Raw genomic sequence first — 10,162 nt, 5'->3', positions numbered from 1 at the left:
AGTGTGGTGTGTGTGTGTGTGAAGTATACATGTGTTGTGTGTAATGTGTGTGTCTAGAATATGTGTGGTGTGTGGTTTGTGTGTGCTTTATATGTGCTGTGTCTGATATATCTGTTGTGTGTGTGGTCACGTTGCTATATGTGTTGTACATGTGTGAATAATTTGTTGTGTATTGTGCATGAGTATAAGGTATGGATCTGTGTGCATGGTATATGTGTGTGGTGTGTGTGTTGACAATATATCTGGTGTGGGTGTGATATATATGTGTGGTATATGTGGAGTATGTAGTATATGTATCTGTGTATGTGTAGTATGTGTAAGGTATCTGAGTGTTATTTGTATGTATTTGTATTTACTATATGTCTGGTGTCTAGTATCTCTGTGGTATGAGTATGTAATATATGTGTTGTGTGTGGTGAGTGTGTGTGTTTTATATAAGAGTGATTTGAGTGTGGTATACGTGTGTTGTATGTTTGGTGTGTGTGTGGTATATACATGCCCTGTGTGGTGTATGTGTGTTGTAGGTGAGGGTGTGATTTATTTGCCGTGTGTGGCTGGTGAATATGTTGCATATGTGTGGTGTGTGTGTGCTATATGTATGATGTGTGGTTTGTGCATGTGTGGTATATGTGCGGGAACAGTATATATGTGTCATGTCTGAATTTCACACTATTTGTAAGCCATAATAGTTACAAGGAGGGAAATCCATTTTTATTTTTCATTTAAAGAGCAAAATGACTGTGATAGGAATATATTACCTTAAAATATTAACTCACCAACAATGCCAGAACCCTATGATCACCACAATTATAGTGAAAAATGATGTTTTCCATTTCTGTGCCTTATACAATTTTGTTTATAATATATTTGCCTTTGGGCTACCTAATCTGGTTTTAAAGGCTTTAAAAGATGATAGGAAGATTCTTCTTTTTTAATCTAAATATCTCATGTCTCTCTAAAGAACATACTGTATGATATTGCCAAGCAGGTAAACTTTTAAATTCATCAATGAGAAAGTAAGGAGTAGTTTAGCAACTGTGAAAATAGAAGATTTTGGATATTAAAATCAAAGGTCATAATAATCTCAGTACTAAATACTGAATGTCCCTAATACAAAGGGACAGTGTCAATAATACTGTTAAAATTCAAATGATTTTATTCAACTAAGATACGGTTCTTATGGAGCCTATGTACTATATGTGAGTGTGTGTATGCATGTGTGTGTGTGTGTGTGTGTGTGTGTGCAAATCCTGGTTGGGAAGAATGGGTGTTCCCATGATTAAATAGGACAGCGAAAGTATATGGGTAAAGTGGCATTAACTACTGAAAGAAGAAAGACCCGTGCATCTTAGTAGTCTAACAGAAGAGTTTATTTTTACTAGTATAAAGTCCAGCTGGGTTTGGGCATTACTCAGACTTTGTCACTCAGAATCTTTTCTGTTTTATTTTTTACTGTTTGAAGTTTAGACACAGCTTTTTTAACCCTGAGGCCTGAAGTTTCTGGACGAGCCCCTATCATTCCTGCTTGCCTACCAGCCAATTCTTGCTTAAGCTCCTCTCTGCTGCAAGGATCTCAGCCTGTAACAGCCAATACTCACTGCTAGCATTGTTTCCCGGCCTCTTCCCTTCAGTTGGCAGCTAGTAGACAACCTTCCAAGTTAAAAGCATTGTCCTGCTCGCCTTGGATCCTCAGTCTCCCAGCCTATCCTCAGTGTCTTTTCCTCCCACTGCCTGAATCCTAAGTTAGACTCCAGGTTTGGGTTAGACTGGTGCTCCATTTCAATGTACCAATTTCTGTATTAATTGGAGAAGCATAATCACTACAAAAACATAAACCCCTACACCCCCATTGCTGGAGAGAAGCCTATTTCCTGCTCACCTGCAGTCCACAAGGGGATTTAGGAGGGGAATTACAGTTCAGATTTAGGTGAAAATTAGGGTTTGCTTCAAAAAGAGGTGAAGGAGATTTCAAATCATACTCATTTTACTGAATTTCTGAAAAAAGCCAGCTTTTACCTTAAGTGCATGATATCTTTTTTTGTGATTCACATTTTATTCAAAAGCCTCCAGCTCTTAGAAGTTGAATGAAATGCCAGATCTCATAGAAATAACTTCTAAAAACTTTTTTTTTTCTATACTGGCTCTTTCCCATTCTTTTAAAGCATCAGAATGGGACTGTTCACAGGTATGGGAGGAATCACTGATCGTGAAGTGAATAATGAATACAGCCTCACAACAGGAACTCATCCATGCTGATGTGAAGCAAGAGAGAGGCTGAGTGTGTCAAAGGTAATCAAGGCTTCATGGTTAGAAGTCAGAGCCTCACTAAAATCTCAGCTCCCCTATTGACTAGCTCTGTGTCCTAGTTGCATTTCTTAGCCTCTAGCTTTTAATATATTCGTAACCTCCCTGCAGAGCTAAGCAGGGAGGATCATAACTTTCAGGATTTTACTCTGCTATTTAAGAAAAAAACGGTAGACACTGCTCTTAAGAAACCAATGATCTGGGTGCTAAGTGTACTTCCTGCAACTGTGGTATCATTCACACCAGGCTTTCTTAGCAGAAAAAGCTAAGATATAGATGTATGTATATACATTCAAATACATGCTTGTGCATACATGTGTGTGTATGCACATACATATCTTGCACATAATTTCAGTGTTTTTCACTTGCGTGCACACTTGGATTTGTTTTAGCAGAATTTCTTCTTTTTTTTTTTTAGATTTTATCTATTTATTCATGAGAGACACACAGAGAGAAGCAGAGACATAGGCAGAGGGAGAAATAGGCTCCCCACTGGGAGCCTTACATGGGACTCGATCCCAGAATCCTGGGATCACGCCCTGAGCTGAAGGCAGACGCTCAACCACTGAACTACCCAGGTGTCCCATTAGCAGAATTTCTGTTTTGATTTGGTAGGCCATTTTTTGCATGACACTACAGATATTCAGCTAGCAAGAGTCCAACTAGCAATGAATTAGGAGGTATCTGGTATAAAATAAACCTCAGATAAATATTTTTGTGTCATTTATTATAAACATGGGTGGCATAGATTAGTCCACCACGAATGGTGTAGATTTTTCCTTTGCTTTTAGATAAATAATTGGAAGAATGTGATTAATGAAAATAAGAGTTACAAGTCAGAGTCATAAACAGAATCTATGATACCCTCATATCCCTGGAGCACAAATTATCATGTATTCAAAGAAAAGTATATGTCTGGTATGCTTAAACCTCAAATATTGTCCTTTTTGAAAAAACAAGTTGAGATTCCTGTTTGGAAGGTGAAATACCCCTCATTTCTGAAAGGAATATGAACCTGTCAATGGGAAGATTGCCCTAGGGATTATTCCTAGCTAGAGTATTGTCATACCTTTGCTAAATATCTCTGAATAGGAAACTAGCTACTGCAAGGCAAAATGTTATTCTACTATATTATTTATTAAAGTAACATTTATTATTACCTTAGAGAAAATTAAGGTATGGGATGCCTAGGTGGCTTAGTGGTTGAGCATCTGCCTTCAACTCAGGTTGTGATCCTGGTGTTCTGGATGGAGTCTAGCCTTAGGCTCCCCAGAGAGAGCCTGCTTCTCCCTCTGCCTATGTCTCTGCCTCTCACTCTGTGGTCTCTCATGAATAAATAAATAAAATCTTTTTTAAAAAGAGAGAGAGAGAGAAGAAGATTAAGGTAAAATGATAGTGACTTTCATACTGTCAGAAGTCATTTCTCAAACCCATGCTATTGATGAATGTGATATTGATCAATAAGTAAGCAGCTCACAGATATTAGTTTATTTTTGTAATATCTTAAGCCAATTTGATAGATTTTTACTTTATAATGAACAGAATATTGAGCATACATGAGCAGTAAAATTAATCATTAACCTAGGGGTCATGAAAAATTAATTTGGAAGGAGTTGACAACTATCATGTGGGCCATTATTATTTCAGTGGAGACAAACTTGCTGATATTTGTCATTCTACTATGAGATAATAGAATATTTGTATGCCTAGTGTTCTTGGCACAGAGCTCCTAAATCCCTTGTAATTTCGTAAGTGATAAGAGCACTAAGAGAATCTTTTGTTCTAATATTTGGTCTCTGACCCTGGATCCTGACACAGAGCTCTTAAGTCCCTTGGAGTTTCCTGTGTGCTAGCAGTGTCTTTTGTTCTAATGAGATGATTCTTGGTGGGCTCCTGGGTGGTGGGTGGTCACCAGAAAGACCAAACCATGATTAGAAGCTTGAAATTTTCATCCCATCCCCATTCTCTGGAAAGAGGATAGGAATGGAGATGGAGCCATTGATCAATCATGCCTATGTGATGATGCCTTTCATAAAATTCCCATCTGGAGAGTGGCAGTAAACACATGGGGTGCTGGGAGAGTGGTGCACCTGGAGAGGTCATGGAAGGTATGCACCATTCCCCCCACCACCACCCCTGAACCTGCTTTACACAGTCTCTTCCATCTGGATGCTTATCTGTATTTCTTATCCTATCTTTTTATAAGAAGTGAGTTAACCATATCTCTGCCTTTGGTGAGTCACAGTAGCGAACTAATTGAACCTGAGGAGGGGATCATGGGAACTTGCAGTTTATAGCTGATTAGCCAGAAGCACAGGTGACAACCTAGACCTGCTATTGGGATCTAAAGGGGCAGTGTTGTGGGGCGCAGCCCGTAACCGGTGGGCTCTGAAGCTATCTCCAGGTAGAAATTGGAGTTAAACTGTAGAATCCCTACCAGGCGCAGACAATCTTCAGTGGGGGGAACTCTTGCACACATCTGGTGCCAGAAGTGTCGTAAGTGGGGTAGCAGTGTGAGAATAAGAAAGTAACATACTGGAGGAAGAGTTTAGTTTTTCCTGTGCAACTACCATATTATATTTGTTAATGTTAATGAAAAATGTCACATGCTTTATAGCCAGTGTTGTTATTAATCATTTTTGGTACATAATTGTGTTTCTGTATCTTAAAATACTGTTTTTAGGATTTCACTTATTAATTTTAGAGAGAGTGGACATGAGTAAGGCAAGGGGCAGAAGGAGAGAAAGAATCTCAAGCCGACTTTGCGCTGAGCTTGGAGCCCCATGATGTGGGCTCACAACCCTGAGATCATGGCCTGAGCCAAAATCAAAAGTAGATGCTTAGCTGACTGAGCCACTCAGGTGCCCCTGTATCTTAAAATATTTTTTATCATTGAGTATTGGTATTAGAATCTCATGTGCACAACTAACTGTATTTGGTAGTTGTCTTGTGGCCAGAGAGAATTAATGAAGTCTCTCTGTGTCAAACTATAATAAGAATTCGGGCATCGTCCCTGTTTGATATGAATTTAAGTAGTCTTAGAATGTAAATGTTACCTAGAGATGCTCTAATATCATTCTGTAATTTTATAGGCAATTTTACGAATGAGGGAATTTGAGCTCAGAAAGGTGACATTAACTAGTTTAGAATCATGATTTCGTGGAAGATCTAGATCCAGAATCCAGGCATGAGTCACCACATGCCTCCTGGATAGCAGGCCCTCCTTGAATGTAAGGAATAAGTGAATGATGTGTACATGATCTGATCTATATATCAGGTGTCAGAATAAGGGCCACCCAGGATATTATGATCTAAAGCAAGAACTCAGCCTGCACAACGCAAAGAGGCTGCAGATGGTAATTTTAAGGAGAGTAAGAAAAATATTTTGATTTACCTTTAAAAGCTCTGACTCTACTTTCTCTAAAATTAGTTGCATCGATAGCCATTGCAACCCTAACAATAGTATTAGGAATATGTTTTTATAGATGGGGATCTTATTTTTTTTTTATTTTTTGGGGATCTTATTTTTTAAATAGCTTCATTTCATAAGCTGCAGTGTGTTAGCTCTAAAAAATCAATTAAAATTATGTTTTGATCCTTTCTTGTTTGGTTGGTTGAATGTTAGGCTGTCATTTATTTATTCTTATTGGTGGTCTAACAATCAGTGCTGCCTAGAATACCACAAGTTTGCTAATAATGCTAATTAAATTACATATTTAGTTTTTTTTTAAATCATTGATCATCCACCTTGATGTTGGCCTGCTCATTATACCCCAGAGCCCAGAAATATGCTTCTTTTTTGTACATAAAGTACATCCACTTAGCATTTAGAATTAGCATGGGTTTAGTTCCCTTTAGACATTTTCTTTTCAATTGTACAAAAGGACAACTAAAATAACCAAGATTCAAAAGACTTTTTATAGAGCAGATATAATGAACCTGATTCTCTGACTCACAGGTCACAGATGGATCTTACTGTCAGGCTAGCTAGAAAGGAAGAAAGGTAGAAAACAACTTTTTCTTGCCTGCTGGTCAGAAACAGGAAGCCACCTTATTTTTTCAGTTCCTGGAGCATAAGGCATACCTGAGAACAGAGCTGTTCCCCGAGCCCCTATGATTTCCTGGCCTACTCCCTTCTCAGAGAAGCTTTTGTGAAGTCACACAGAAGGCTGCAGACCCTCAAGAGCCAAAGTTCTAGAACAGCCACCAGGCAAGACTTCTCTTCATTTGCTCTGTAGATAGGAGGGGCTTCTCTGGGCTCAGGGAATTTGTAGGGTCTTTGTGGTGATCATTTCAGACAAAAGAGTTAGTTTGTTGTTACTGCTTATTCCTATTAATCTCTTTTAGGGTAGGGTTTGGGATTTTATTTTTTTATTTATTTTTTAAGATTTTTTTATTTTAAAGAGTGGGGGGGAAGGGCAGGGGAGAGAATCTCAGGCAGACTGCCCGCTGAGCACACAGTAGGGCTCCATCTCACCATCCTGAGATCATGACCCTGAGATCAAGACCTGAGCTGAAATCAACAGTTGGACACTTAACTGACTGAGCCAACTGAGTGCCCCAGGCTTGGGCTTTTAAGTCAAAGTAGAAGATCATGAGAAGCAAAGGACCAAGGACCAAGGACCGAAAGACGGACTTTCCCAAGATCTATAACCAGCTAGTAGCAGGGTTTGCATTTATTCCTCTTTCTGCCGAATCACCTTTCCCTTCTGTTTCTTTGCAGTTTCTAATCCCTATTAGTTGCTTAGTAATTGTTCTTGGTTTAATGTGATTCAAATAAGTTAATCATCATACCCAAAATATGCCCTGTGCTAGTCCCAATTCTCTGTCTTACATTGCTGTTCCTTAGGACGTTGATTTATCATTTTTGGATCACAATTTTCCCCTCGCAACTCTATTGCTGTGTTGTATTTACTACTGTACAGAAGACATATGAGGCCAATCTAACTTTTCACTTTATTTGTAATCTTCCTTTTTCCTCCTGGACACATGTAGTACTTTAAATTCTATTCCAGAGCTTAAAACCCCCCATGTCATTTCCAGGTATAGCTCTGTCTTCATGAATTTTACCCAGTAATCAGTATTTAGTATCCTTTAAATATGTTAAATTAGGCTCTCTTTTTTTTTAGCTTAAGAAAGTTGTATTAATGCGCACTGGGTGTTACATGCAACCAACGATTCACTAAATTCTACCCCTGCAAATAATAATACACTATATGTTAACTGAATTTAAATTAAAAATTAGAAAAGAGAAAGTTATATTATTCCTTTTAATGGTTATTTCTACTCTGACCTTATGTTACCTCTCTGGATTTTCTACATATTTCAACACATGTATCTAATGTGTCATTTTCCATGTCTTCAATGTGTTCTAATTCTTCTGGTCTAGCTGAAAGGACAAAGAAAAATTTTGATTTACTAATACAGACATTTCAAATGTGGAGATCCAAGATCTTAGAGAGAGGTAGTTGGAAGTACAATGAGCAATCTCAACAGCAAATTTGTGTTCTGTCCATTTCTTCTCTATATTTTATGTGACTACTTATGCCAATATTAAGCCCCAATTAGTCTTACGTGGCTTCTGCAGTGCCTCCCTTCCTACCCAGTCGGTCTACTAGTATTAGGAACAAGGCCCTTCCATGCCAGTTTTGGTTTGCATTTGTGTCATCTCTATTGTTTACCTGGCAGCCCCAGTGATCAAGCAAATTGACTCATAGAGCAGAGTACCTCCCAGTTGTTTATCTCCCAGCATCCCTCGAGGCATGCCCTTGCCTCTTATTTTCACCCTCTCAGTTACAGGGTAAAAGTGGATTCTTCTAGGATTTTTCTATTTCATTCCTAGACACATTGCTTTTTCCCAGAAGGGAGTTACGGGCTATCTGATCCCATCTGTATTGCTTCTAGCTGAATTTCTTGACCTTTTTGACATGGAGAGAACACCTTTCTCTAGTTTGCGCAATTGGCAAGGCAGGCTTTACAGATGTTTCTGCAGACATGAATGAAGTCTTACGTGTCCTATATGATGCTTTCTCCTCCTACATATTACTGCTGATGGAATCTCTTCCATGAGGTTAGGCATACAAAATGGGATCTTCTGATTTCTCTTTGCCATATAAATGGAATGAGTAAGTAGATGAATGAATGATAAATAGGTGTTAACTAGGTGAAGAATGGAGCGAGACATTTTAGGCAGAGGGAATAACAAAAATTTACAAAGAATCTGAAGACAGAAAATGTTATTTTTAGGAAACTAGTAGAAAGTCAGTATGGCTACAGTATGGTAGGTGAGGGTATGATGGTTCACTTTATGTGTCAACCTAGCCAGGACATGATACCCAGAGGTATAGTCAGACATTATTCTGGGTGTCTTCCTGAGGGTGTTTTTGAATGAGATTAACATTTAACTAGGTGGTCTTTGAGTTAAGTAGATTTTTCTTCAATCAATTTAAACCTTGAATATAACAAAAAGACTGACCTCTCCTGAGCAAAAGGCAGTTGTGCAGTAGATGGCTTTCAGAGTTGACTGCAACTATGGCTCTTTCCTGGCTCTTTAGCCTCTACCCTGCAGGTTTTGGACTTGCCAGTGTCCATAATGAGCCAACTCTTTAACATAAATCTCTTTTTCTGTATAAATATATATGTAATCGTATTGATTCTGTTTCTCTACAGAACTATTACAGAGAAGAAATATGGGTACTATGGTGGATCATTTATATACTTTATTCAAAGAGTAAGGATATGAGACATGATCTGATGTGCATTTTCCAAAGATCTTCTGGCTTCAGTGAACAAATCAGATTCAAGATATTTTTGGCAATGGACTGATGTGCATGATAGGGGAGACTCAAAGGTCACTGGCTTATGTAACTGGATGGATAACACATGTCATTACAGATACATGGAGGCCATGGGAGAAAGCTCTGGAGCACTGGGGATTATGAATTTAGTTTATAACATGTTAATTTTGACATGCCTGTGAGGATGTTAAGAAGATAGCTGGATATGCGGGTATGGACCTAAGAGATGAAGTATGGACTGGAGCACTTGCTAGACCTAGAGTTTTATATGCTGTTCTGCACTTAAAGCCAACAATGAAAAATATGTCAAAAGTTCATAGAAGGCCTTCAAGTGAGAGATTCAAAATAAAATCTATAGGAAAGGTCATATCAGTGGTTCCCAAACTTCTAGATACCACAGACCAGTAAAATTAAGACAGATAAACAATTGGGGAATTGGTATAAACTTGCCAACTTTTGTCAACTAAAGACATTTTTTAAAAATACTACCCACTGTCGTCATAATGTCAAAGAAAAATATTTCCTACTCTCTCCCTCCCAAAAAACATCCCTGTATTAGGTAATTCTCTTAAAAAGGAATAAATTTAGCTTTATGAAGCAATATCCTTTATATTATTTTTCTGTAAATCTGTGAAAACTTCATCTCACACCAGTACTGTGGGAAAATGTTTGGCAAGAAGTGGGATACAGGACTTGGGATATTTCAGCTTCATGAATAAAGAAAGATGAAAGTTGATGTGTTCATTAGGTTCTTCTTATAACCTACATGCAGCTTCTGCTGCCCCATCCCCCTTGTCTTTCTGTCCTTGCCCCTCTTCTGCCATTTGGCTCTACTACAAAGCTCATTGTGTCCTAGGAATAAGTAAGTCTAGCTCAGGACCCAGATTTCCTTCCTCACATCTCTGAAGGCCAACTGGAACTATGGGAAAGCTCAGGCCCCGCTAGCTACATCATTGAGATCTAGAGATGTTAGAGCAAAGGAAAAACCCCCGTGACCATGGACCAACCTTACTGGGCTTTGTTCACCTCCTCCAGAGGCTATTCACACACTCTGGGGTGTG

General features: G+C 38.6%; 1 long non-coding RNA gene across 1 annotated transcript; it reads left to right on the top strand.

The window, feature by feature from the left end:
- Positions 1 to 6,615: 6,615 nt before the first annotated feature.
- LOC112678163 (uncharacterized) lies at positions 6,616 to 9,835 on the top strand. The gene is made up of 2 exons (XR_003147413.3): positions 6,616 to 6,972; positions 8,974 to 9,835. It is a non-coding gene; the product is annotated as an uncharacterized LOC112678163 (long non-coding RNA).
- The last annotated feature ends 327 nt before the right edge of the window (positions 9,836 to 10,162 follow it).

Source organism: Canis lupus, chromosome 16, assembly GCF_003254725.2.
Source record: "Canis lupus dingo isolate Sandy chromosome 16, ASM325472v2, whole genome shotgun sequence".
In the NCBI taxonomy this organism is placed as follows: domain Eukaryota; kingdom Metazoa; phylum Chordata; class Mammalia; order Carnivora; family Canidae; genus Canis; species Canis lupus.
This window is presented reverse-complemented; position numbering and strand designations above follow the sequence as displayed.